Here is a 25,502-nt window from a genome sequence, read left to right on the forward strand (position 1 = left end):
GCCGAAGAGCCTTTTGAATAAAGGAAAGCGCTCTTTCGTCTAAAGGCTCTCGTGTGCCAAAGGGAACCACCCTGCCCCGTGGGAGGCTCGAACTCACGACCTTCAGATTATGAGACTGACGCGCTGCCTGACGAGGCATGCGCTTTGGCTGTGCTTTGGCTGTGCTTCGGCTGTGCTCAGCGGTGCTTAGCACTAGCTTCCAGATCATCTGCCATTCGGTGGAGCTCCAAAAATACTGCTCACCCTCAGCCGTCTTGTCAGGATGGCCGAGCGGTCTAAGGCGCTGCGTTCAAGCTGGGGAACAATAGTCCAACGAAGAAGGGAAGAGAAAGAAAAAATGAAATAATAAAACTGCCATGGGCTGACAAAGAAGCAAAAGCAGCAGATCGAGCCAGCCAGGAGTCGAACCTAGAATCTTCTGATCCGTAGTCAGACGCGTTATCCATTGCGCCACTGGCCCACCGGCCACAGTAGGCCTCTCGTGGTCGTGTAATGCGTGGCAGTGCTTTTGTTAAGGTTTAATATCAACTTGCCAAAGGGTTAAAGACTCTAGCTTGAGCCCACAGACAAAGGTTAGCCCCGAAGCCCCGCCGAAGCGCATGCCTCGTTGTTCCTGATCCAGATGATCAGGAACAGGTGCAGGCAATGAGTGCTGATGGGGAGATGACGAGGAAGTGAGTGCAGGTGAGGAAACAGGAGGATCATGGGTAATGGAGTCCGGGAACAGAGGGAACCGTGACATTTACTGTTTTTGCTGTATTTTGATCAAATAAATGAAGCCTTGGTGAGCAGGTGAGCTTTTAAAAACATTTAAAAATCTTACAGTTCAAAAACTTTTGACTGGTAGTGTATATAAATATATAATAGTTTATTGTTGTTTAATATTTATTATATATTCCCATATGTATTATAGTGAATGTATACATATCCTTATACATACTCACATATACACATTTTAGTATTTTACTTAATATTGTTTCCTCCAGACAGAAACTTTTCTATATTAATAATAATAATAATAATAATATTAATAATATAAGATAAAAAGTGCACAGTATAATACTTTAACCATTAAATATGGCTGGAAGTTAAAGAAAAGAAGAGAGCCAACCAAGAGAGCAAAATGATTGTATCACACAGAAACAAGTGTGTTATTTTCTCATATTCAGTAACCACTGCCCCTTAGTAATTGTTTCTTTATTTGGGCAAAAATCATAGAGTACTCTACCAATTAGCTCAATTCACCTGTTTTACATAAGGGAGATAACAAGAATGGTTCGAAAACCACTAGCTTAGGCCAAAATCTGCTACTACCTATTGTTGGCTACCTACCTGGCAAAAATGGCCTTCCATGTCTCCTAGCTGAGACAGCGTTTAGATGTACTGTAACTGGAGGTTGACAAAACATTTGAGACCACGAGTATTGAGAGTTTAGATCCAAAATGAAATGATCTGAGATATTCCCTTATCCCTGAACAGAAGCCTGCACACGTTTCAGGTTAGAGTGCAGCTGAAAGCATTGTAAAAGGTTTTGCTCGTGAACCTTCACCTTAACCGTCTTGTAGTCTCTTTCCTCGTCAGGTCAGAAACTCAGGACGTGGGGCGTCTGTTAATGTCTCCTTCCCCGTCGAGCTGGAAACGCAGAACAAGGGTGCGTCTACCCGGGGGACATATTTATCCCTTTCTAATGAGGAGGAGATTGAAATGTGGCGCCTTGCCGATCCTGGAGTGTGATTGGCCACTGTTATCTGAAGCAACCCCGGTGTTGCCCACCCTAGTGTGGAACTCATTTGCATAGCATAAAGTACAGTGTTAAAATAGTGTCTTTAACATTTTACCCATGCATTATTTCTTTACCAAACCTCTTTCGAATTATTAAAGGCATCGTAGGGAACAGATAGACACCAAACACAATATGAAATGGTTAAATCATCGTCCATGCATTTGTTTATCTGTTAACAGGACTGTCCCATGACCTGTTGTTTTAACAGTCAGTAACCATTAACATAAACTGTGCTTTGCATGAAGATGGAGTGGATGTGATGCAGTTTCGATCAAATTAAGGCCTCCAAACATAGGTATGAATGGATTTAGATAGATCTCTGTGGCCTCTCTTTATTTCAGTCACTGCTGCTCCATCCAGGGGGTCCTGAAGGAATTTTTATGGCAGTCCTTGCCTAAATCTTAGGAATGAGTTTGGTGGTTAGAGTCAATGTGTCGTCCAATGAGAAGTCCTCTCCTTGGTGTTGGTGGGTGCAGAAGGTTCCCCTTCCTGCTCTGGAAGAGGTGTCTGGTAGTTGTCCCAACATCTTATCTGACGTTGCTGAACATTTGTTGATGTTCATTCACCAATGATCCAATCACAGTGTGGCACATCTTCTTACACACCAGCAGTTAGAGAGGGGCCCTGTCGTAAACTGGTCCCTGGAATGCCATCTTAACTGTTGTTCACAACAACTGTCCACTATACTAACGAGGAGCTGCAGAGGCCGGCCGTCGCTCCCGTTCAAAAAACTGCACGAGGACCAGCAAGCGACCAGCTGATGAAAAGCGTGCTGGCAGGAGTTTGCGTCCTAGATTACCCTCGGCGAGCAGAGCGGTGTAGTAGAGGGAGCACGCAGGCCCAAGGGGGCGGAGGTACAGCTCGAGTTTCTCTTCATTATCGCATAAATCTTTCGCCTTTTACTAAAGATTTCCGTGGAGGGGAACGTTTGCGAGTGTTCTGTATTTTTGGGGGCTCTGCTTACGGCAGAGCCGCACAAGAGCGTTAAAAGCAGAGTGAGCACGTTTGCGCTTGTCCCCCGTGGTCGGGCCGTCTGCCAACGCGGAGCGGAAGGAGATTGTCCGTATTTGCCGCCTTTGCCGGAGCGGCAGTTTGACCCAGTGGCTTCGCAGAACGGTTCGCCGTTTCAAGACTCTGGTGACGCCTGCTGTTCAGAATGGTGCAAATGCAACAAAGTCTCAGCCAAATTGTGCATACAAACTCCTTTTACAAACCAGCTGCACATGTTTTTTGTTGGAAGTGTCATCTGTTAAATGCACTTGTCAAATCATATCATAATATTAAACATGAAGTGGCTGAATAAAATGTGTTATTATGTGGTAGAGCTTGGGCAGGTCAGGTCAAAAAAAAAAGGTCACGTGTTCTTTTCTGCGCCGGGTCCAAACAAAGAGCGTTTCATTTCCTTCGCTGACCGCACAAAAGCCGGCATCAGCCAACACCCAAGCGCCTGCGTTGGTGGTATAGTGGTGAGCATAGCTGCCTTCCAAGCAGTTGACCTGGGTTCGATTCCCAGCCAACGCATTGCTTTTGGCTCAAGCTGACCTTAAAGCGGTCGTCCGCGAGCCCTTGCTGGAGCAAAAAAAAAAAAAAGTTTGTGTGGGTCCTTGGGTTTCAGCAAAGGTCGAGGTCTCCCCGTCGGGGAATCGAACCCCGGTCTTCCGCGTGACAGGCGGAGATACTGTCCACTATACTAACGAGGAGCTGCGGTGGCAGGGCGTCGCCCCGATCGGCGCAGCTGCTGGTCCAAACGGTTTAAATGCCACCAAAACTCAGCCAAAACACCTTTTACACACCAGCTGCAAAGGTTTTATTGAAAGTGCAATGTATTAAATGCCATTAACAAATCATCAACATCATTAAATCTGAAGTCTCTGATTAAACGGTGTCATTAAACCGTAGAGCTTGATTTTAACGGAGCGCTTGGTAGGTCGCTACTAATGTGTTACGAGCCTTCTTGCTGACCGCACAAAAGCCGGCATCAGCCGGCACCCGAGCGCCTGTGTTGGTGGTAAGGTGGTGAGCATAGCTGCCTTCCAAGCAGTTGACCCGGGTTCAATTCCGTAGGTCCCATATGGTCTAGCGGTCAGGATTCCTGGTTTTCACCCAGGCGGCCCGGGTTCGACTCCCGGTATGGGAAGCTCGGCTTGTCTTTGCTTCCCTTGTCGAACAGCCAGCGCGGCAGAAACGTTTTTAGTCAGCAGTGGAGCTGCAGCAACCTGATAGGTTGTGGTTCCTTTCCCCAGCTGCGTGCCTTCGATAGCTCAGCTGGTAGAGCGGAGGACTGTAGGTGGAGAGTTGGCAATCCTTAGGTCGCTGGTTCGACTCCGGCTCGAAGGAGGTCTTTTTCACACGCAAACATTTTCTTGGCCGCGCCTACGTTTCAGAAGCGCGCCGCGTCGCATTCGCGACCGCCGCTGGAAGGTAAAAGCGCATTCCCTGACCGGGAATCGAACCCGGGCCGCGGCGGTGAGAGCGCCGAATCCTAACCACTAGACCACCAGGGAAGGGCTGTTTGTCCCGCCCCCTCAAGCCTGGCTGTGGGCCCCTACCTGAGTTCGCTGCAACCGCTCAAGCAAGAGCACTGAGGCTTGTAATTCCCTCCTGGAGAGGAGAGAGCGTCTGACCCTGAATCACACTTCTTCCGCCGTGAAACTGTCCCGTGCTCTGTAAGACTTTCCTAACAACACCACAACCTGCCATAAAAACAAATCAGCTTGCGAAACATAACAAGGAGAGGCCCGCCGAGATTCAGGGAAACTACTTGAAATGACACAGATTTTCTCAGAATCTCATGCTGTCTGCCCTAGAGAGGAGCCGAAGAGCCTTTTGAATAAAGGAAAGCGCTCTTTCGTCTAAAGGCTCTCGTGTGCCAAAGGGAACCACCCTGCCCCGTGGGAGGCTCGAACTCACGACCTTCAGATTATGAGACTGACGCGCTGCCTAACTGCGCCAACGAGGCATGCGCTTTGGCTGTGCTTTGGCTGTGCTTTGGCTGTGCTTCGGCTGTGCTCAGCGGTGCTTAGCACTAGCTTCCAGATCATCTGCCATTCGGTGGAGCTCCAAAAATACTGCTCACCCTCAGCCGTCTTGTCAGGATGGCCGAGCGGTCTAAGGCGCTGCGTTCAAGCTGGGGAACAATAGTCCAACGAAGAAGGGAAGAGAAAGAAAAAATGAAATAATAAAACTGCCATGGGCTGACAAAGAAGCAAAAGCAGCAGATCGAGCCAGCCAGGAGTCGAACCTAGAATCTTCTGATCCGTAGTCAGACGCGTTATCCATTGCGCCACTGGCCCACCGGCCACAGTAGGCCTCTCGTGGTCGTGTAATGCGTGGCAGTGCTTTTGTTAAGGTTTAATATCAACTTGCCAAAGGGTTAAAGACTCTAGCTTGAGCCCACAGACAAAGGTTAGCCCCGAAGCCCCGCCGAAGCGCATGCCTCGTTGTTCCTGATCCAGATGATCAGGAACAGGTGCAGGCAATGAGTGCTGATGGGGAGATGACGAGGAAGTGAGTGCAGGTGAGGAAACAGGAGGATCATGGGTAATGGAGTCCGGGAACAGAGGGAACCGTGACATTTACTGTTTTTGCTGTATTTTGATCAAATAAATGAAGCCTTGGTGAGCAGGTGAGCTTTTAAAAACATTTAAAAATCTTACAGTTCAAAAACTTTTGACTGGTAGTGTATATAAATATATAATAGTTTATTGTTGTTTAATATTTATTATATATTCCCATATGTATTATAGTGAATGTATACATATCCTTATACATACTCACATATACACATTTTAGTATTTTACTTAATATTGTTTCCTCCAGACAGAAACTTTTCTATATTAATAATAATAATAATAATAATATTAATAATATAAGATAAAAAGTGCACAGTATAATACTTTAACCATTAAATATGGCTGGAAGTTAAAGAAAAGAAGAGAGCCAACCAAGAGAGCAAAATGATTGTATCACACAGAAACAAGTGTGTTATTTTCTCATATTCAGTAACCACTGCCCCTTAGTAATTGTTTCTTTATTTGGGCAAAAATCATAGAGTACTCTACCAATTAGCTCAATTCACCTGTTTTACATAAGGGAGATAACAAGAATGGTTCGAAAACCACTAGCTTAGGCCAAAATCTGCTACTACCTATTGTTGGCTACCTACCTGGCAAAAATGGCCTTCCATGTCTCCTAGCTGAGACAGCGTTTAGATGTACTGTAACTGGAGGTTGACAAAACATTTGAGACCACGAGTATTGAGAGTTTAGATCCAAAATGAAATGATCTGAGATATTCCCTTATCCCTGAACAGAAGCCTGCACACGTTTCAGGTTAGAGTGCAGCTGAAAGCATTGTAAAAGGTTTTGCTCGTGAACCTTCACCTTAACCGTCTTGTAGTCTCTTTCCTCGTCAGGTCAGAAACTCAGGACGTGGGGCGTCTGTTAATGTCTCCTTCCCCGTCGAGCTGGAAACGCAGAACAAGGGTGCGTCTACCCGGGGGACATATTTATCCCTTTCTAATGAGGAGGAGATTGAAATGTGGCGCCTTGCCGATCCTGGAGTGTGATTGGCCACTGTTATCTGAAGCAACCCCGGTGTTGCCCACCCTAGTGTGGAACTCATTTGCATAGCATAAAGTACAGTGTTAAAATAGTGTCTTTAACATTTTACCCATGCATTATTTCTTTACCAAACCTCTTTCGAATTATTAAAGGCATCGTAGGGAACAGATAGACACCAAACACAATATGAAATGGTTAAATCATCGTCCATGCATTTGTTTATCTGTTAACAGGACTGTCCCATGACCTGTTGTTTTAACAGTCAGTAACCATTAACATAAACTGTGCTTTGCATGAAGATGGAGTGGATGTGATGCAGTTTCGATCAAATTAAGGCCTCCAAACATAGGTATGAATGGATTTAGATAGATCTCTGTGGCCTCTCTTTATTTCAGTCACTGCTGCTCCATCCAGGGGGTCCTGAAGGAATTTTTATGGCAGTCCTTGCCTAAATCTTAGGAATGAGTTTGGTGGTTAGAGTCAATGTGTCGTCCAATGAGAAGTCCTCTCCTTGGTGTTGGTGGGTGCAGAAGGTTCCCCTTCCTGCTCTGGAAGAGGTGTCTGGTAGTTGTCCCAACATCTTATCTGACGTTGCTGAACATTTGTTTATGTTCATTCACCAATGATCCAATCACAGTGTGGCACATCTTCTTACACACCAGCAGTTAGAGAGGGGCCCTGTCGTAAACTGGTCCCTGGAATGCCATCTTAACTGTTGTTCACAACAACTGTCCACTATACTAACGAGGAGCTGCAGAGGCCGGCCGTCGCTCCCGTTCAAAAAACTGCACGAGGACCAGCAAGCGACCAGCTGATGAAAAGCGTGCTGGCAGGAGTTTGCGTCCTAGATTACCCTCGGCGAGCAGAGCGGTGTAGTAGAGGGAGCACGCAGGCCCAAGGGGGCGGAGGTACAGCTCGAGTTTCTCTTCATTATCGCATAAATCTTTCGCCTTTTACTAAAGATTTCCGTGGAGGGGAACGTTTGCGAGTGTTCTGTATTTTTGGGGGCTCTGCTTACGGCAGAGCCGCACAAGAGCGTTAAAAGCAGAGTGAGCACGTTTGCGCTTGTCCCCCGTGGTCGGGCCGTCTGCCAACGCGGAGCGGAAGGAGATTGTCCGTATTTGCCGCCTTTGCCGGAGCGGCAGTTTGACCCAGTGGCTTCGCAGAACGGTTCGCCGTTTCAAGACTCTGGTGACGCCTGCTGTTCAGAATGGTGCAAATGCAACAAAGTCTCAGCCAAATTGTGCATACAAACTCCTTTTACAAACCAGCTGCACATGTTTTTTGTTGGAAGTGTCATCTGTTAAATGCACTTGTCAAATCATATCATAATATTAAACATGAAGTGGCTGAATAAAATGTGTTATTATGTGGTAGAGCTTGGGCAGGTCAGGTCAAAAAAAAAAGGTCACGTGTTCTTTTCTGCGCCGGGTCCAAACAAAGAGCGTTTCATTTCCTTCGCTGACCGCACAAAAGCCGGCATCAGCCAACACCCAAGCGCCTGCGTTGGTGGTATAGTGGTGAGCATAGCTGCCTTCCAAGCAGTTGACCTGGGTTCGATTCCCAGCCAACGCATTGCTTTTGGCTCAAGCTGACCTTAAAGCGGTCGTCCGCGAGCCCTTGCTGGAGCAAAAAAAAAAAAAAGTTTGTGTGGGTCCTTGGGTTTCAGCAAAGGTCGAGGTCTCCCCGTCGGGGAATCGAACCCCGGTCTTCCGCGTGACAGGCGGAGATACTGTCCACTATACTAACGAGGAGCTGCGGTGGCAGGGCGTCGCCCCGATCGGCGCAGCTGCTGGTCCAAACGGTTTAAATGCCACCAAAACTCAGCCAAAACACCTTTTACACACCAGCTGCAAAGGTTTTATTGAAAGTGCAATGTATTAAATGCCATTAACAAATCATCAACATCATTAAATCTGAAGTCTCTGATTAAACGGTGTCATTAAACCGTAGAGCTTGATTTTAACGGAGCGCTTGGTAGGTCGCTACTAATGTGTTACGAGCCTTCTTGCTGACCGCACAAAAGCCGGCATCAGCCGGCACCCGAGCGCCTGTGTTGGTGGTAAGGTGGTGAGCATAGCTGCCTTCCAAGCAGTTGACCCGGGTTCAATTCCGTAGGTCCCATATGGTCTAGCGGTCAGGATTCCTGGTTTTCACCCAGGCGGCCCGGGTTCGACTCCCGGTATGGGAAGCTCGGCTTGTCTTTGCTTCCCTTGTCGAACAGCCAGCGCGGCAGAAACGTTTTTAGTCAGCAGTGGAGCTGCAGCAACCTGATAGGTTGTGGTTCCTTTCCCCAGCTGCGTGCCTTCGATAGCTCAGCTGGTAGAGCGGAGGACTGTAGGTGGAGAGTTGGCAATCCTTAGGTCGCTGGTTCGACTCCGGCTCGAAGGAGGTCTTTTTCACACGCAAACATTTTCTTGGCCGCGCCTACGTTTCAGAAGCGCGCCGCGTCGCATTCGCGACCGCCGCTGGAAGGTAAAAGCGCATTCCCTGACCGGGAATCGAACCCGGGCCGCGGCGGTGAGAGCGCCGAATCCTAACCACTAGACCACCAGGGAAGGGCTGTTTGTCCCGCCCCCTCAAGCCTGGCTGTGGGCCCCTACCTGAGTTCGCTGCAACCGCTCAAGCAAGAGCACTGAGGCTTGTAATTCCCTCCTGGAGAGGAGAGAGCGTCTGACCCTGAATCACACTTCTTCCGCCGTGAAACTGTCCCGTGCTCTGTAAGACTTTCCTAACAACACCACAACCTGCCATAAAAACAAATCAGCTTGCGAAACATAACAAGGAGAGGCCCGCCGAGATTCAGGGAAACTACTTGAAATGACACAGATTTTCTCAGAATCTCATGCTGTCTGCCCTAGAGAGGAGCCGAAGAGCCTTTTGAATAAAGGAAAGCGCTCTTTCGTCTAAAGGCTCTCGTGTGCCAAAGGGAACCACCCTGCCCCGTGGGAGGCTCGAACTCACGACCTTCAGATTATGAGACTGACGCGCTGCCTAACTGCGCCAACGAGGCATGCGCTTTGGCTGTGCTTTGGCTGTGCTTTGGCTGTGCTTTGGCTGTGCTTCGGCTGTGCTCAGCGGTGCTTAGCACTAGCTTCCAGATCATCTGCCATTCGGTGGAGCTCCAAAAATACTGCTCACCCTCAGCCGTCTTGTCAGGATGGCCGAGCGGTCTAAGGCGCTGCGTTCAAGCTGGGGAACAATAGTCCAACGAAGAAGGGAAGAGAAAGAAAAAATGAAATAATAAAACTGCCATGGGCTGACAAAGAAGCAAAAGCAGCAGATCGAGCCAGCCAGGAGTCGAACCTAGAATCTTCTGATCCGTAGTCAGACGCGTTATCCATTGCGCCACTGGCCCACCGGCCACAGTATGCCTCTCGTGGTCGTGTAATGCGTGGCAGTGCTTTTGTTAAGGTTTAATATCAACTTGCCAAAGGGTTAAAGACTCTAGCTTGAGCCCACAGACAAAGGTTAGCCCCGAAGCCCCGCCGAAGCGCATGCCTCGTTGTTCCTGATCCAGATGATCAGGAACAGGTGCAGGCAATGAGTGCTGATGGGGAGATGACGAGGAAGTGAGTGCAGGTGAGGAAACAGGAGGATCATGGGTAATGGAGTCCGGGAACAGAGGGAACCGTGACATTTACTGTTTTTGCTGTATTTTGATCAAATAAATGAAGCCTTGGTGAGCAGGTGAGCTTTTAAAAACATTTAAAAATCTTACAGTTCAAAAACTTTTGACTGGTAGTGTATATAAATATATAATAGTTTATTGTTGTTTAATATTTATTATATATTCCCATATGTATTATAGTGAATGTATACATATCCTTATACATACTCACATATACACATTTTAGTATTTTACTTAATATTGTTTCCTCCAGACAGAAACTTTTCTATATTAATAATAATAATAATAATAATATTAATAATATAAGATAAAAAGTGCACAGTATAATACTTTAACCATTAAATATGGCTGGAAGTTAAAGAAAAGAAGAGAGCCAACCAAGAGAGCAAAATGATTGTATCACACAGAAACAAGTGTGTTATTTTCTCATATTCAGTAACCACTGCCCCTTAGTAATTGTTTCTTTATTTGGGCAAAAATCATAGAGTACTCTACCAATTAGCTCAATTCACCTGTTTTACATAAGGGAGATAACAAGAATGGTTCGAAAACCACTAGCTTAGGCCAAAATCTGCTACTACCTATTGTTGGCTACCTACCTGGCAAAAATGGCCTTCCATGTCTCCTAGCTGAGACAGCGTTTAGATGTACTGTAACTGGAGGTTGACAAAACATTTGAGACCACGAGTATTGAGAGTTTAGATCCAAAATGAAATGATCTGAGATATTCCCTTATCCCTGAACAGAAGCCTGCACACGTTTCAGGTTAGAGTGCAGCTGAAAGCATTGTAAAAGGTTTTGCTCGTGAACCTTCACCTTAACCGTCTTGTAGTCTCTTTCCTCGTCAGGTCAGAAACTCAGGACGTGGGGCGTCTGTTAATGTCTCCTTCCCCGTCGAGCTGGAAACGCAGAACAAGGGTGCGTCTACCCGGGGGACATATTTATCCCTTTCTAATGAGGAGGAGATTGAAATGTGGCGCCTTGCCGATCCTGGAGTGTGATTGGCCACTGTTATCTGAAGCAACCCCGGTGTTGCCCACCCTAGTGTGGAACTCATTTGCATAGCATAAAGTACAGTGTTAAAATAGTGTCTTTAACATTTTACCCATGCATTATTTCTTTACCAAACCTCTTTCGAATTATTAAAGGCATCGTAGGGAACAGATAGACACCAAACACAATATGAAATGGTTAAATCATCGTCCATGCATTTGTTTATCTGTTAACAGGACTGTCCCATGACCTGTTGTTTTAACAGTCAGTAACCATTAACATAAACTGTGCTTTGCATGAAGATGGAGTGGATGTGATGCAGTTTCGATCAAATTAAGGCCTCCAAACATAGGTATGAATGGATTTAGATAGATCTCTGTGGCCTCTCTTTATTTCAGTCACTGCTGCTCCATCCAGGGGGTCCTGAAGGAATTTTTATGGCAGTCCTTGCCTAAATCTTAGGAATGAGTTTGGTGGTTAGAGTCAATGTGTCGTCCAATGAGAAGTCCTCTCCTTGGTGTTGGTGGGTGCAGAAGGTTCCCCTTCCTGCTCTGGAAGAGGTGTCTGGTAGTTGTCCCAACATCTTATCTGACGTTGCTGAACATTTGTTTATGTTCATTCACCAATGATCCAATCACAGTGTGGCACATCTTCTTACACACCAGCAGTTAGAGAGGGGCCCTGTCGTAAACTGGTCCCTGGAATGCCATCTTAACTGTTGTTCACAACAACTGTCCACTATACTAACGAGGAGCTGCAGAGGCCGGCCGTCGCTCCCGTTCAAAAAACTGCACGAGGACCAGCAAGCGACCAGCTGATGAAAAGCGTGCTGGCAGGAGTTTGCGTCCTAGATTACCCTCGGCGAGCAGAGCGGTGTAGTAGAGGGAGCACGCAGGCCCAAGGGGGCGGAGGTACAGCTCGAGTTTCTCTTCATTATCGCATAAATCTTTCGCCTTTTACTAAAGATTTCCGTGGAGGGGAACGTTTGCGAGTGTTCTGTATTTTTGGGGGCTCTGCTTACGGCAGAGCCGCACAAGAGCGTTAAAAGCAGAGTGAGCACGTTTGCGCTTGTCCCCCGTGGTCGGGCCGTCTGCCAACGCGGAGCGGAAGGAGATTGTCCGTATTTGCCGCCTTTGCCGGAGCGGCAGTTTGACCCAGTGGCTTCGCAGAACGGTTCGCCGTTTCAAGACTCTGGTGACGCCTGCTGTTCAGAATGGTGCAAATGCAACAAAGTCTCAGCCAAATTGTGCATACAAACTCCTTTTACAAACCAGCTGCACATGTTTTTTGTTGGAAGTGTCATCTGTTAAATGCACTTGTCAAATCATATCATAATATTAAACATGAAGTGGCTGAATAAAATGTGTTATTATGTGGTAGAGCTTGGGCAGGTCAGGTCAAAAAAAAAAGGTCACGTGTTCTTTTCTGCGCCGGGTCCAAACAAAGAGCGTTTCATTTCCTTCGCTGACCGCACAAAAGCCGGCATCAGCCAACACCCAAGCGCCTGCGTTGGTGGTATAGTGGTGAGCATAGCTGCCTTCCAAGCAGTTGACCTGGGTTCGATTCCCAGCCAACGCATTGCTTTTGGCTCAAGCTGACCTTAAAGCGGTCGTCCGCGAGCCCTTGCTGGAGCAAAAAAAAAAAAAAGTTTGTGTGGGTCCTTGGGTTTCAGCAAAGGTCGAGGTCTCCCCGTCGGGGAATCGAACCCCGGTCTTCCGCGTGACAGGCGGAGATACTGTCCACTATACTAACGAGGAGCTGCGGTGGCAGGGCGTCGCCCCGATCGGCGCAGCTGCTGGTCCAAACGGTTTAAATGCCACCAAAACTCAGCCAAAACACCTTTTACACACCAGCTGCAAAGGTTTTATTGAAAGTGCAATGTATTAAATGCCATTAACAAATCATCAACATCATTAAATCTGAAGTCTCTGATTAAACGGTGTCATTAAACCGTAGAGCTTGATTTTAACGGAGCGCTTGGTAGGTCGCTACTAATGTGTTTCGAGCCTTCTTGCTGACCGCACAAAAGCCGGCATCAGCCGGCACCCGAGCGCCTGTGTTGGTGGTAAGGTGGTGAGCATAGCTGCCTTCCAAGCAGTTGACCCGGGTTCAATTCCGTAGGTCCCATATGGTCTAGCGGTCAGGATTCCTGGTTTTCACCCAGGCGGCCCGGGTTCGACTCCCGGTATGGGAAGCTCGGCTTGTCTTTGCTTCCCTTGTCGAACAGCCAGCGCGGCAGAAACGTTTTTAGTCAGCAGTGGAGCTGCAGCAACCTGATAGGTTGTGGTTCCTTTCCCCAGCTGCGTGCCTTCGATAGCTCAGCTGGTAGAGCGGAGGACTGTAGGTGGAGAGTTGGCAATCCTTAGGTCGCTGGTTCGACTCCGGCTCGAAGGAGGTCTTTTTCACACGCAAACATTTTCTTGGCCGCGCCTACGTTTCAGAAGCGCGCCGCGTCGCATTCGCGACCGCCGCTGGAAGGTAAAAGCGCATTCCCTGACCGGGAATCGAACCCGGGCCGCGGCGGTGAGAGCGCCGAATCCTAACCACTAGACCACCAGGGAAGGGCTGTTTGTCCCGCCCCCTCAAGCCTGGCTGTGGGCCCCTACCTGAGTTCGCTGCAACCGCTCAAGCAAGAGCACTGAGGCTTGTAATTCCCTCCTGGAGAGGAGAGAGCGTCTGACCCTGAATCACACTTCTTCCGCCGTGAAACTGTCCCGTGCTCTGTAAGACTTTCCTAACAACACCACAACCTGCCATAAAAACAAATCAGCTTGCGAAACATAACAAGGAGAGGCCCGCCGAGATTCAGGGAAACTACTTGAAATGACACAGATTTTCTCAGAATCTCATGCTGTCTGCCCTAGAGAGGAGCCGAAGAGCCTTTTGAATAAAGGAAAGCGCTCTTTCGTCTAAAGGCTCTCGTGTGCCAAAGGGAACCACCCTGCCCCGTGGGAGGCTCGAACTCACGACCTTCAGATTATGAGACTGACGCGCTGCCTAACTGCGCCAACTAGGCATGCGCTTTGGCTGTGCTTTGGCTGTGCTTTGGCTGTGCTTCGGCTGTGCTCAGCGGTGCTTAGCACTAGCTTCCAGATCATCTGCCATTCGGTGGAGCTCCAAAAATACTGCTCACCCTCAGCCGTCTTGTCAGGATGGCCGAGCGGTCTAAGGCGCTGCGTTCAAGCTGGGGAACAATAGTCCAACGAAGAAGGGAAGAGAAAGAAAAAATGAAATAATAAAACTGCCATGGGCTGACAAAGAAGCAAAAGCAGCAGATCGAGCCAGCCAGGAGTCGAACCTAGAATCTTCTGATCCGTAGTCAGACGCGTTATCCATTGCGCCACTGGCCCACCGGCCACAGTATGCCTCTCGTGGTCGTGTAATGCGTGGCAGTGCTTTTGTTAAGGTTTAATATCAACTTGCCAAAGGGTTAAAGACTCTAGCTTGAGCCCACAGACAAAGGTTAGCCCCGAAGCCCCGCCGAAGCGCATGCCTCGTTGTTCCTGATCCAGATGATCAGGAACAGGTGCAGGCAATGAGTGCTGATGGGGAGATGACGAGGAAGTGAGTGCAGGTGAGGAAACAGGAGGATCATGGGTAATGGAGTCCGGGAACAGAGGGAACCGTGACATTTACTGTTTTTGCTGTATTTTGATCAAATAAATGAAGCCTTGGTGAGCAGGTGAGCTTTTAAAAACATTTAAAAATCTTACAGTTCAAAAACTTTTGACTGGTAGTGTATATAAATATATAATAGTTTATTGTTGTTTAATATTTATTATATATTCCCATATGTATTATAGTGAATGTATACATATCCTTATACATACTCACATATACACATTTTAGTATTTTACTTAATATTGTTTCCTCCAGACAGAAACTTTTCTATAATAATAATAATAATAATAATAATAATAATATAAGATAAAAAGTGCACAGTATAATACTTTAACCATTAAATATGGCTGGAAGTTAAAGAAAAGAAGAGAGCCAACCAAGAGAGCAAAATGATTGTATCACACAGAAACAAGTGTGTTATTTTCTCATATTCAGTAACCACTGCCCCTTAGTAATTGTTTCTTTATTTGGGCAAAAATCATAGAGTACTCTACCAATTAGCTCAATTCACCTGTTTTACATAAGGGAGATAACAAGAATGGTTCGAAAACCACTAGCTTAGGCCAAAATCTGCTACTACCTATTGTTGGCTACCTACCTGGCAAAAATGGCCTTCCATGTCTCCTAGCTGAGACAGCGTTTAGATGTACTGTAACTGGAGGTTGACAAAACATTTGAGACCACGAGTATTGAGAGTTTAGATCCAAAATGAAATGATCTGAGATATTCCCTTATCCCTGAACAGAAGCCTGCACACGTTTCAGGTTAGAGTGCAGCTGAAAGCATTGTAAAAGGTTTTGCTCGTGAACCTTCACCTTAACCGTCTTGTAGTCTCTTTCCTCGTCAGGTCAGAAACTCAGGACGTGGGGCGTCTGTTAATGTCTCCTTCCCCGTCGAGCTGGAAACGCAGAACAAGGGTGCGTCTACCCGGGGGACATATTTATCCCTTTCTAATGAGGAGGAGATTGAAATGTGGCGCCTTGCCGATCCTGGAGTGTGATTGGCCACTGTTATCTGAAGCAACCCCGGTGTTGCCCACCCTAGTGTGGAACTCATTTGCATAGCATAAAGTACAGTGTTAAAATAGTGTCTTTAACATTTTACCCATGCATTATTTCTTTACCAAACCTCTTTCGAATTATTAAAGGCATCGTAGGGAACAGATAGACACCAAACACAATATGAAATGGTTAAATCATCGTCCATGCATTTGTTTATCTGTTAACAGGACTGTCCCATGACCTGTTGTTTTAACAGTCAGTAACCATTAACATAAACTGTGCTTTGCATGAAGATGGAGTGGATGTGATGCAGTTTCGATCAAATTAAGGCCTCCAAACATAGGTATGAATGGATTTAGATAGATCTCTGTGGCCTCTCTTTATTTCAGTCACTGCTGCTCCATCCAGGGGGTCCTGAAGGAATTTTTATGGCAGTCCTTGCCTAAATCTTAGGAATGAGTTTGGTGGTTAGAGTCAATGTGTCGTCCAATGAGAAGTCCTCTCCTTGGTGTTGGTGGGTGCAGAAGGTTCCCCTTCCTGCTCTGGAAGAGGTGTCTGGTAGTTGTCCCAACATCTTATCTGACGTTGCTGAACATTTGTTTATGTTCATTCACCAATGATCCAATCACAGTGTGGCACATCTTCTTACACACCAGCAGTTAGAGAGGGGCCCTGTCGTAAACTGGTCCCTGGAATGCCATCTTAACTGTTGTTCACAACAACTGTCCACTATACTAACGAGGAGCTGCAGAGGCCGGCCGTCGCTCCCGTTCAAAAAACTGCACGAGGACCAGCAAGCGACCAGCTGATGAAAAGCGTGCTGGCAGGAGTTTGCGTCCTAGATTACCCTCGGCGAGCAGAGCGGTGTAGTAGAGGGAGCACGCAGGCCCAAGGGGGCGGAGGTACAGCTCGAGTTTCTCTTCATTATCGCATAAATCTTTCGCCTTTTACTAAAGATTTCCGTGGAGGGGAACGTTTGCGAGTGTTCTGTATTTTTGGGGGCTCTGCTTACGGCAGAGCCGCACAAGAGCGTTAAAAGCAGAGTGAGCACGTTTGCGCTTGTCCCCCGTGGTCGGGCCGTCTGCCAACGCGGAGCGGAAGGAGATTGTCCGTATTTGCCGCCTTTGCCGGAGCGGCAGTTTGACCCAGTGGCTTCGCAGAACGGTTCGCCGTTTCAAGACTCTGGTGACGCCTGCTGTTCAGAATGGTGCAAATGCAACAAAGTCTCAGCCAAATTGTGCATACAAACTCCTTTTACAAACCAGCTGCACATGTTTTTTGTTGGAAGTGTCATCTGTTAAATGCACTTGTCAAATCATATCATAATATTAAACATGAAGTGGCTGAATAAAATGTGTTATTATGTGGTAGAGCTTGGGCAGGTCAGGTCAAAAAAAAAAGGTCACGTGTTCTTTTCTGCGCCGGGTCCAAACAAAGAGCGTTTCATTTCCTTCGCTGACCGCACAAAAGCCGGCATCAGCCAACACCCAAGCGCCTGCGTTGGTGGTATAGTGGTGAGCATAGCTGCCTTCCAAGCAGTTGACCTGGGTTCGATTCCCAGCCAACGCATTGCTTTTGGCTCAAGCTGACCTTAAAGCGGTCGTCCGCGAGCCCTTGCTGGAGCAAAAAAAAAAAAAAGTTTGTGTGGGTCCTTGGGTTTCAGCAAAGGTCGAGGTCTCCCCGTCGGGGAATCGAACCCCGGTCTTCCGCGTGACAGGCGGAGATACTGTCCACTATACTAACGAGGAGCTGCGGTGGCAGGGCGTCGCCCCGATCGGCGCAGCTGCTGGTCCAAACGGTTTAAATGCCACCAAAACTCAGCCAAAACACCTTTTACACACCAGCTGCAAAGGTTTTATTGAAAGTGCAATGTATTAAATGCCATTAACAAATCATCAACATCATTAAATCTGAAGTCTCTGATTAAACGGTGTCATTAAACCGTAGAGCTTGATTTTAACGGAGCGCTTGGTAGGTCGCTACTAATGTGTTACGAGCCTTCTTGCTGACCGCACAAAAGCCGGCATCAGCCGGCACCCGAGCGCCTGTGTTGGTGGTAAGGTGGTGAGCATAGCTGCCTTCCAAGCAGTTGACCCGGGTTCAATTCCGTAGGTCCCATATGGTCTAGCGGTCAGGATTCCTGGTTTTCACCCAGGCGGCCCGGGTTCGACTCCCGGTATGGGAAGCTCGGCTTGTCTTTGCTTCCCTTGTCGAACAGCCAGCGCGGCAGAAACGTTTTTAGTCAGCAGTGGAGCTGCAGCAACCTGATAGGTTGTGGTTCCTTTCCCCAGCTGCGTGCCTTCGATAGCTCAGCTGGTAGAGCGGAGGACTGTAGGTGGAGAGTTGGCAATCCTTAGGTCGCTGGTTCGACTCCGGCTCGAAGGAGGTCTTTTTCACACGCAAACATTTTCTTGGCCGCGCCTACGTTTCAGAAGCGCTCCGCGTCGCATTCGCGACCGCCGCTGGAAGGTAAAAGCGCATTCCCTGACCGGGAATCGAACCCGGGCCGCGGCGGTGAGAGCGCCGAATCCTAACCACTAGACCACCAGGGAAGGGCTGTTTGTCCCACCCCCTCAAGCCTGGCTGTGGGCCCCTACCTGAGTTCGCTGCAACCGCTCAAGCAAGAGCACTGAGGCTTGTAATTCCCTCCTGGAGAGGAGAGAGCGTCTGACCCTGAATCACACTTCTTCCGCCGTGAAACTGTCCCGTGCTCTGTAAGACTTTCCTAACAACACCACAACCTGCCATAAAAACAAATCAGCTTGCGAAACATAACAAGGAGAGGCCCGCCGAGATTCAGGGAAACTACTTGAAATGACACAGATTTTCTCAGAATCTCATGCTGTCTGCCCTAGAGAGGAGCCGAAGAGCCTTTTGAATAAAGGAAAGCGCTCTTTCGTCTAAAGGCTCTCGTGTGCCAAAGGGAACCACCCTGCCCCGTGGGAGGCTCGAACTCACGACCTTCAGATTATGAGACTGACGCGCTGCCTAACTGCGCCAACGAGGCATGCGCTTTGGCTGTGCTTTGGCTGTGCTTTGGCTGTGCTTTGGCTGTGCTTCGGCTGTGCTCAGCGGTGCTTCGGCTGTGCTCAGCGGTGCTTAGCACTAGCTTCCAGATCATCTGCCATTCGGTGGAGCTCCAAAAATACTGCTCACCCTCAGCCGTCTTGTCAGGATGGCCGAGCGGTCTAAGGCGCTGCGTTCAAGCTGGGGAACAATAGTCCAACGAAGAAGGGAAGAGAAAGAAAAAATGAAATAATAAAACTGCCATGGGCTGACAAAGAAGCAAAAGCAGCAGATCGAGCCAGCCAGGAGTCGAACCTAGAATCTTCTGATCCGTAGTCAGACGCGTTATCCATTGCGCCACTGGCCCACCGGCCACAGTATGCCTCTCGTGGTCGTGTAATGCGTGGCAGTGCTTTTGTTAAGGTTTAATATCAACTTGCCAAAGGGTTAAAGACTCTAGCTTGAGCCCACAGACAAAGGTTAGCCCCGAAGCCCCGCCGAAGCGCATGCCTCGTTGTTCCTGATCCAGATGATCAGGAACAGGTGCAGGCAATGAGTGCTGATGGGGAGATGACGAGGAAGTGAGTGCAGGTGAGGAAACAGGAGGATCATGGGTAATGGAGTCCGGGAACAGAGGGAACCGTGACATTTACTGTTTTTGCTGTATTTTGATCAAATAAATGAAGCCTTGGTGAGCAGGTGAGCTTTTAAAAACATTTAAAAATCTTACAGTTCAAAAACTTTTGACTGGTAGTGTATATAAATATATAATAGTTTATTGTTGTTTAATATTTATTATATATTCCCATATGTATTATAGTGAATGTATACATATCCTTATACATACTCACATATACACATTTTAGTATTTTACTTAATATTGTTTCCTCCAGACAGAAACTTTTCTATATTAATAATAATAATAATAATAATATTAATAATATAAGATAAAAAGTGCACAGTATAATACTTTAACCATTAAATATGGCTGGAAGTTAAAGAAAAGAAGAGAGCCAACCAAGAGAGCAAAATGATTGTATCACACAGAAACAAGTGTGTTATTTTCTCATATTCAGTAACCACTGCCCCTTAGTAATTGTTTCTTTATTTGGGCAAAAATCATAGAGTACTCTACCAATTAGCTCAATTCACCTGTTTTACATAAGGGAGATAACAAGAATGGTTCGAAAACCACTAGCTTAGGCCAAAATCTGCTACTACCTATTGTTGGCTACCTACCTGGCAAAAATGGCCTTCCATGTCTCCTAGCTGAGACAGCGTTTAGATGTACTGTAACTGGAGGTTGACAAAACATTTGAGACCACGAGTATTGAGAGTTTAGATCCAAAATGAAATGATCTGAGATATTCCCTTATCCCTGAACAGAAGCCTGCACACGTTTCAGGTTAGAGTGCAGCTGAAAGCATTGTAAAAGGTTTTGCTCGTGAACCTTCACCTTAACCGTCTTGTAGTCTCTTTCCTCGTCAGGTCAGAAACTCAGGACGTGGGGCGTCTGTTAATGTCTCCTTCCCCGTCGAGCTGGAAACGCAGAACAAGGGTGCGTCTACCCGGGGGACATATTTATCCCTTTCTAATGAGGAGGAGATTGAAATGTGGCGCCTTGCCGATCCTGGAGTGTGATTGGCCACTGTTATCTGAAGCAACCCCGGTGTTGCCCACCCTAGTGTGGAACTCATTTGCATAGCATAAAGTACAGTGTTAAAATAGTGTCTTTAACATTTTACCCATGCATTATTTCTTTACCAAACCTCTTTCGAATTATTAAAGGCATCGTAGGGAACAGATAGACACCAAACACAATATGAAATGGTTAAATCATCGTCCATGCATTTGTTTATCTGTTAACAGGACTGTCCCATGACCTGTTGTTTTAACAGTCAGTAACCATTAACATAAACTGTGCTTTGCATGAAGATGGAGTGGATGTGATGCAGTTTCGATCAAATTAAGGCCTCCAAACATAGGTATGAATGGATTTAGATAGATCTCTGTGGCCTCTCTTTATTTCAGTCACTGCTGCTCCATCCAGGGGGTCCTGAAGGAATTTTTATGGCAGTCCTTGCCTAAATCTTAGGAATGAGTTTGGTGGTTAGAGTCAATGTGTCGTCCAATGAGAAGTCCTCTCCTTGGTGTTGGTGGGTGCAGAAGGTTCCCCTTCCTGCTCTGGAAGAGGTGTCTGGTAGTTGTCCCAACTTCTTATCTGACGTTGCTGAACATTTGTTTATGTTCATTCACCAATGATCCAATCACAGTGTGGCACATCTTCTTACACACCAGCAGTTAGAGAGGGGCCCTGTCGTAAACTGGTCCCTGGAATGCCATCTTAACTGTTGTTCACAACAACTGTCCACTATACTAACGAGGAGCTGCAGAGGCCGGCCGTCGCTCCCGTTCAAAAAACTGCACGAGGACCAGCAAGCGACCAGCTGATGAAAAGCGTGCTGGCAGGAGTTTGCGTCCTAGATTACCCTCGGCGAGCAGAGCGGTGTAGTAGAGGGAGCACGCAGGCCCAAGGGGGCGGAGGTACAGCTCGAGTTTCTCTTCATTATCGCATAAATCTTTCGCCTTTTACTAAAGATTTCCGTGGAGGGGAACGTTTGCGAGTGTTCTGTATTTTTGGGGGCTCTGCTTACGGCAGAGCCGCACAAGAGCGTTAAAAGCAGAGTGAGCACGTTTGCGCTTGTCCCCCGTGGTCGGGCCGTCTGCCAACGCGGAGCGGAAGGAGATTGTCCGTATTTGCCGCCTTTGCCGGAGCGGCAGTTTGACCCAGTGGCTTCGCAGAACGGTTCGCCGTTTCAAGACTCTGGTGACGCCTGCTGTTCAGAATGGTGCAAATGCAACAAAGTCTCAGCCAAATTGTGCATACAAACTCCTTTTACAAACCAGCTGCACATGTTTTTTGTTGGAAGTGTCATCTGTTAAATGCACTTGTCAAATCATATCATAATATTAAACATGAAGTGGCTGAATAAAATGTGTTATTATGTGGTAGAGCTTGGGCAGGTCAGGTCAAAAAAAAAAGGTCACGTGTTCTTTTCTGCGCCGGGTCCAAACAAAGAGCGTTTCATTTCCTTCGCTGACCGCACAAAAGCCGGCATCAGCCAACACCCAAGCGCCTGCGTTGGTGGTATAGTGGTGAGCATAGCTGCCTTCCAAGCAGTTGACCTGGGTTCGATTCCCAGCCAACGCATTGCTTTTGGCTCAAGCTGACCTTAAAGCGGTCGTCCGCGAGCCCTTGCTGGAGCAAAAAAAAAAAAAAGTTTGTGTGGGTCCTTGGGTTTCAGCAAAGGTCGAGGTCTCCCCGTCGGGGAATCGAACCCCGGTCTTCCGCGTGACAGGCGGAGATACTGTCCACTATACTAACGAGGAGCTGCGGTGGCAGGGCGTCGCCCCGATCGGCGCAGCTGCTGGTCCAAACGGTTTAAATGCCACCAAAACTCAGCCAAAACACCTTTTACACACCAGCTGCAAAGGTGTTATTGAAAGTGCAATGTATTAAATGCCATTAACAAATCATCAACATCATTAAATCTGAAGTCTCTGATTAAACGGTGTCATTAAACCGTAGAGCTTGATTTTAACGGAGCGCTTGGTAGGTCGCTACTAATGTGTTTCGAGCCTTCTTGCTGACCGCACAAAAGCCGGCATCAGCCGGCACCCGAGCGCCTGTGTTGGTGGTAAGGTGGTGAGCATAGCTGCCTTCCAAGCAGTTGACCCGGGTTCAATTCCGTAGGTCCCATATGGTCTAGCGGTCAGGATTCCTGGTTTTCACCCAGGCGGCCCGGGTTCGACTCCCGGTATGGGAAGCTCGGCTTGTCTTTGCTTCCCTTGTCGAACAGCCAGCACGGCAGAAACGTTTTTAGTCAGCAGTGGAGCTGCAGCAACCTGATAGGTTGTGGTTCCTTTCCCCAGCTGCGTGCCTTCGATAGGTCAGCTGGTAGAGCGGAGGACTGTAGGTGGAGAGTTGGCAATCCTTAGGTCGCTGGTTCGACTCCGGCTCGAAGGAGGTCTTTTTCACACGCAAACATTTTCTTGGCCGCGCCTACGTTTCAGAAGCGCGCCGCGTCGCATTCGCGACCGCCGCTGGAAGGTAAAAGCGCATTCCCTGACCGGGAATCGAACCCGGGCCGCGGCGGTGAGAGCGCCGAATCCTAACCACTAGACCACCAGGGAAGGGCTGTTTGTCCCACCCCCTCAAGCCTGGCTGTGGGCCCCTACCTGAGTTCGCTGCAACCGCTCAAGCAAGAGCACTGAGGCTTGTAATTCCCTCCTGGAGAGGAGAGAGCGTCTGACCCTGAATCACACTTCTTCCGCCGTGAAACTGTCCCGTGCTCTGTAAGACTTTCCTAACAACACCACAACCTGCCATAAAAACAAATCAGCTTGCGAAACATAACAAGGAGAGGCCCGCCGAGATTCAGGGAAACTACTTGAAATGACACAGATTTTCTCAGAATCTCATGCTGTCTGCCCTAGAGAGGAGCCGAAGAGCCTTTTGAATAAAGGAAAGCGCTCTTTCGTCTAAAGGCTCTCGTGTGCCAAAGGGAACCACCCTGCCCCGTGGGAGGCTCGAACTCACGACCTTCAGATTATGAGACTGACGCGCTGCCTAACTGCGCCAACGAGGCATGCGCTTTGGCTGTGCTTTGGCTGTGCTTTGGCTGTGCTTTGGCTGTGCTTCGGCTGTGCTCAGCGGTGCTTAGCACTAGCTTCCAGATCATCTGCCATTCGGTGGAGCTCCAAAAATACTGCTCACCCTCAGCCGTCTTGTCAGGATGGCCGAGCGGTCTAAGGCGCTGCGTTCAAGCTGGGGAACAATAGTCCAACGAAGAAGGGAAGAGAAAGAAAAAATGAAATAATAAAACTGCCATGGGCTGACAAAGAAGCAAAAGCAGCAGATCGAGCCAGCCAGGAGTCGAACCTAGAATCTTCTGATCCGTAGTCAGACGCGTTATCCATTGCGCCACTGGCCCACCGGCCACAGTAGGCCTCTCGTGGTCGTGTAATGCGTGGCAGTGCTTTTGTTAAGGTTTAATATCAACTTGCCAAAGGGTTAAAGACTCTAGCTTGAGCCCACAGACAAAGGTTAGCCCCGAAGCCCCGCCGAAGCGCATGCCTCGTTGTTCCTGATCCAGATGATCAGGAACAGGTGCAGGCAATGAGTGCTGATGGGGAGATGACGAGGAAGTGAGTGCAGGTGAGGAAACAGGAGGATCATGGGTAATGGAGTCCGGGAACAGAGGGAACCGTGACATTTACTGTTTTTGCTGTATTTTGATCAAATAAATGAAGCCTTGGTGAGCAGGTGAGCTTTTAAAAACATTTAAAAATCTTACAGTTCAAAAACTTTTGACTGGTAGTGTATATAAATATATAATAGTTTATTGTTGTTTAATATTTATTATATATTCCCATATGTATTATAGTGAATGTATACATATCCTTATACATACTCACATATACACATTTTAGTATTTTACTTAATATTGTTTCCTCCAGACAGAAACTTTTCTATAATAATAATAATATTAATAATATAAGATAAAAAGTGCACAGTATAATACTTTAACCATTAAATATGGCTGGAAGTTAAAGAAAAGAAGAGAGCCAACCAAGAGAGCAAAATGATTGTATCACACAGAAACAAGTGTGTTATTTTCTCATATTCAGTAACCACTGCCCCTTAGTAATTGTTTCTTTATTTGGGCAAAAATCATAGAGTACTCTACCAATTAGCTCAATTCACCTGTTTTACATAAGGGAGATAACAAGAATGGTTCGAAAACCACTAGCTTAGGCCAAAATCTGCTACTACCTATTGTTGGCTACCTACCTGGCAAAAATGGCCTTCCATGTCTCCTAGCTGAGACAGCGTTTAGATGTACTGTAACTGGAGGTTGACAAAACATTTGAGACCACGAGTATTGAGAGTTTAGATCCAAAATGAAATGATCTGAGATATTCCCTTATCCCTGAACAGAAGCCTGCACACGTTTCAGGTTAGAGTGCAGCTGAAAGCATTGTAAAAGGTTTTGCTCGTGAACCTTCACCTTAACCGTCTTGTAGTCTCTTTCCTCGTCAGGTCAGAAACTCAGGACGTGGGGCGTCTGTTAATGTCTCCTTCCCCGTCGAGCTGGAAACGCAGAACAAGGGTGCGTCTACCCGGGGGACATATTTATCCCTTTCTAATGAGGAGGAGATTGAAATGTGGCGCCTTGCCGATCCTGGAGTGTGATTGGCCACTGTTATCTGAAGCAACCCCGGTGTTGCCCACCCTAGTGTGGAACTCATTTGCATAGCATAAAGTACAGTGTTAAAATAGTGTCTTTAACATTTTACCCATGCATTATTTCTTTACCAAACCTCTTTCGAATTATTAAAGGCATCGTAGGGAACAGATAGACACCAAACACAATATGAAATGGTTAAATCATCGTCCATGCATTTGTTTATCTGTTAACAGGACTGTCCCATGACCTGTTGTTTTAACAGTCAGTAACCATTAACATAAACTGTGCTTTGCATGAAGATGGAGTGGATGTGATGCAGTTTCGATCAAATTAAGGCCTCCAAACATAGGTATGAATGGATTTAGATAGATCTCTGTGGCCTCTCTTTATTTCAGTCACTGCTGCTCCATCCAGGGGGTCCTGAAGGAATTTTTATGGCAGTCCTTGCCTAAATCTTAGGAATGAGTTTGGTGGTTAGAGTCAATGTGTCGTCCAATGAGAAGTCCTCTCCTTGGTGTTGGTGGGTGCAGAAGGTTCCCCTTCCTGCTCTGGAAGAGGTGTCTGGTAGTTGTCCCAACATCTTATCTGACGTTGCTGAACATTTGTTTATGTTCATTCACCAATGATCCAATCACAGTGTGGCACATCTTCTTA

The 25,502-nt window shown here is 47.3% G+C and overlaps 1 protein-coding gene and 41 non-coding genes across 45 annotated transcripts in view; 20 read left to right on the plus strand and 22 right to left on the minus strand.

Moving 5' to 3' along the window:
- LOC127510625 (gastrula zinc finger protein XlCGF7.1-like) overlaps positions 1-25,502 on the minus strand; it is a 237,907-nt gene that overhangs the window by 184,119 nt on the left and 28,286 nt on the right. The gene's annotated exons all lie outside the window — the stretch shown is intronic.
- Positions 388-460, minus strand: trnar-acg (transfer RNA arginine (anticodon ACG)). The gene has a single exon. It is a non-coding gene; the product is annotated as a tRNA-Arg (tRNA).
- On the plus strand, positions 2,642-2,756 carry LOC127511586 (U5 spliceosomal RNA). The gene has a single exon (XR_007930090.1). It is a non-coding gene; the product is annotated as a U5 spliceosomal RNA (small nuclear RNA).
- Positions 3,233-3,304, plus strand: trnag-ucc (transfer RNA glycine (anticodon UCC)). The gene has a single exon. It is a non-coding gene; the product is annotated as a tRNA-Gly (tRNA).
- Positions 3,412-3,483, minus strand: trnad-guc (transfer RNA aspartic acid (anticodon GUC)). The gene has a single exon. It is a non-coding gene; the product is annotated as a tRNA-Asp (tRNA).
- On the plus strand, positions 3,849-3,920 carry trnae-uuc (transfer RNA glutamic acid (anticodon UUC)). The gene has a single exon. It is a non-coding gene; the product is annotated as a tRNA-Glu (tRNA).
- trnay-gua (transfer RNA tyrosine (anticodon GUA)) lies at positions 4,034-4,120 on the plus strand. Its single transcript is given in 2 exon segments — positions 4,034-4,070; positions 4,085-4,120. It is a non-coding gene; the product is annotated as a tRNA-Tyr (tRNA).
- Positions 4,216-4,287, minus strand: trnae-cuc (transfer RNA glutamic acid (anticodon CUC)). Its single transcript has one exon. It is a non-coding gene; the product is annotated as a tRNA-Glu (tRNA).
- Positions 4,669-4,742, minus strand: trnam-cau (transfer RNA methionine (anticodon CAU)). The gene has a single exon. It is a non-coding gene; the product is annotated as a tRNA-Met (tRNA).
- Positions 5,004-5,076, minus strand: trnar-acg (transfer RNA arginine (anticodon ACG)). The gene has a single exon. It is a non-coding gene; the product is annotated as a tRNA-Arg (tRNA).
- LOC127511587 (U5 spliceosomal RNA) lies at positions 7,258-7,372 on the plus strand. The gene has a single exon (XR_007930091.1). It is a non-coding gene; the product is annotated as a U5 spliceosomal RNA (small nuclear RNA).
- trnag-ucc (transfer RNA glycine (anticodon UCC)) lies at positions 7,849-7,920 on the plus strand. Its single transcript has one exon. It is a non-coding gene; the product is annotated as a tRNA-Gly (tRNA).
- trnad-guc (transfer RNA aspartic acid (anticodon GUC)) lies at positions 8,028-8,099 on the minus strand. Its single transcript has one exon. It is a non-coding gene; the product is annotated as a tRNA-Asp (tRNA).
- On the plus strand, positions 8,465-8,536 carry trnae-uuc (transfer RNA glutamic acid (anticodon UUC)). The gene has a single exon. It is a non-coding gene; the product is annotated as a tRNA-Glu (tRNA).
- trnay-gua (transfer RNA tyrosine (anticodon GUA)) lies at positions 8,650-8,736 on the plus strand. The gene is given in 2 exon segments: positions 8,650-8,686; positions 8,701-8,736. It is a non-coding gene; the product is annotated as a tRNA-Tyr (tRNA).
- trnae-cuc (transfer RNA glutamic acid (anticodon CUC)) lies at positions 8,832-8,903 on the minus strand. Its single transcript has one exon. It is a non-coding gene; the product is annotated as a tRNA-Glu (tRNA).
- trnam-cau (transfer RNA methionine (anticodon CAU)) lies at positions 9,285-9,358 on the minus strand. Its single transcript has one exon. It is a non-coding gene; the product is annotated as a tRNA-Met (tRNA).
- On the minus strand, positions 9,631-9,703 carry trnar-acg (transfer RNA arginine (anticodon ACG)). The gene has a single exon. It is a non-coding gene; the product is annotated as a tRNA-Arg (tRNA).
- LOC127511588 (U5 spliceosomal RNA) lies at positions 11,885-11,999 on the plus strand. Its single transcript, XR_007930092.1, has one exon. It is a non-coding gene; the product is annotated as a U5 spliceosomal RNA (small nuclear RNA).
- Positions 12,476-12,547, plus strand: trnag-ucc (transfer RNA glycine (anticodon UCC)). The gene has a single exon. It is a non-coding gene; the product is annotated as a tRNA-Gly (tRNA).
- trnad-guc (transfer RNA aspartic acid (anticodon GUC)) lies at positions 12,655-12,726 on the minus strand. The gene has a single exon. It is a non-coding gene; the product is annotated as a tRNA-Asp (tRNA).
- trnae-uuc (transfer RNA glutamic acid (anticodon UUC)) lies at positions 13,092-13,163 on the plus strand. Its single transcript has one exon. It is a non-coding gene; the product is annotated as a tRNA-Glu (tRNA).
- trnay-gua (transfer RNA tyrosine (anticodon GUA)) lies at positions 13,277-13,363 on the plus strand. The gene is given in 2 exon segments: positions 13,277-13,313; positions 13,328-13,363. It is a non-coding gene; the product is annotated as a tRNA-Tyr (tRNA).
- On the minus strand, positions 13,459-13,530 carry trnae-cuc (transfer RNA glutamic acid (anticodon CUC)). The gene has a single exon. It is a non-coding gene; the product is annotated as a tRNA-Glu (tRNA).
- On the minus strand, positions 13,912-13,985 carry trnam-cau (transfer RNA methionine (anticodon CAU)). Its single transcript has one exon. It is a non-coding gene; the product is annotated as a tRNA-Met (tRNA).
- trnar-acg (transfer RNA arginine (anticodon ACG)) lies at positions 14,247-14,319 on the minus strand. The gene has a single exon. It is a non-coding gene; the product is annotated as a tRNA-Arg (tRNA).
- LOC127511589 (U5 spliceosomal RNA) lies at positions 16,498-16,612 on the plus strand. Its single transcript, XR_007930093.1, has one exon. It is a non-coding gene; the product is annotated as a U5 spliceosomal RNA (small nuclear RNA).
- On the plus strand, positions 17,089-17,160 carry trnag-ucc (transfer RNA glycine (anticodon UCC)). The gene has a single exon. It is a non-coding gene; the product is annotated as a tRNA-Gly (tRNA).
- trnad-guc (transfer RNA aspartic acid (anticodon GUC)) lies at positions 17,268-17,339 on the minus strand. Its single transcript has one exon. It is a non-coding gene; the product is annotated as a tRNA-Asp (tRNA).
- Positions 17,705-17,776, plus strand: trnae-uuc (transfer RNA glutamic acid (anticodon UUC)). The gene has a single exon. It is a non-coding gene; the product is annotated as a tRNA-Glu (tRNA).
- Positions 17,890-17,976, plus strand: trnay-gua (transfer RNA tyrosine (anticodon GUA)). The gene is given in 2 exon segments: positions 17,890-17,926; positions 17,941-17,976. It is a non-coding gene; the product is annotated as a tRNA-Tyr (tRNA).
- On the minus strand, positions 18,072-18,143 carry trnae-cuc (transfer RNA glutamic acid (anticodon CUC)). Its single transcript has one exon. It is a non-coding gene; the product is annotated as a tRNA-Glu (tRNA).
- On the minus strand, positions 18,525-18,598 carry trnam-cau (transfer RNA methionine (anticodon CAU)). The gene has a single exon. It is a non-coding gene; the product is annotated as a tRNA-Met (tRNA).
- Positions 18,892-18,964, minus strand: trnar-acg (transfer RNA arginine (anticodon ACG)). The gene has a single exon. It is a non-coding gene; the product is annotated as a tRNA-Arg (tRNA).
- LOC127511590 (U5 spliceosomal RNA) lies at positions 21,146-21,260 on the plus strand. The gene has a single exon (XR_007930094.1). It is a non-coding gene; the product is annotated as a U5 spliceosomal RNA (small nuclear RNA).
- Positions 21,737-21,808, plus strand: trnag-ucc (transfer RNA glycine (anticodon UCC)). Its single transcript has one exon. It is a non-coding gene; the product is annotated as a tRNA-Gly (tRNA).
- trnad-guc (transfer RNA aspartic acid (anticodon GUC)) lies at positions 21,916-21,987 on the minus strand. The gene has a single exon. It is a non-coding gene; the product is annotated as a tRNA-Asp (tRNA).
- On the plus strand, positions 22,353-22,424 carry trnae-uuc (transfer RNA glutamic acid (anticodon UUC)). The gene has a single exon. It is a non-coding gene; the product is annotated as a tRNA-Glu (tRNA).
- On the plus strand, positions 22,538-22,624 carry trnay-gua (transfer RNA tyrosine (anticodon GUA)). The gene is given in 2 exon segments: positions 22,538-22,574; positions 22,589-22,624. It is a non-coding gene; the product is annotated as a tRNA-Tyr (tRNA).
- Positions 22,720-22,791, minus strand: trnae-cuc (transfer RNA glutamic acid (anticodon CUC)). The gene has a single exon. It is a non-coding gene; the product is annotated as a tRNA-Glu (tRNA).
- trnam-cau (transfer RNA methionine (anticodon CAU)) lies at positions 23,173-23,246 on the minus strand. Its single transcript has one exon. It is a non-coding gene; the product is annotated as a tRNA-Met (tRNA).
- On the minus strand, positions 23,519-23,591 carry trnar-acg (transfer RNA arginine (anticodon ACG)). The gene has a single exon. It is a non-coding gene; the product is annotated as a tRNA-Arg (tRNA).

The sequence above is a fragment of the Ctenopharyngodon idella genome, chromosome 4, assembly GCF_019924925.1.
Source record: "Ctenopharyngodon idella isolate HZGC_01 chromosome 4, HZGC01, whole genome shotgun sequence".
NCBI lineage: Eukaryota > Metazoa > Chordata > Actinopteri > Cypriniformes > Xenocyprididae > Ctenopharyngodon > Ctenopharyngodon idella.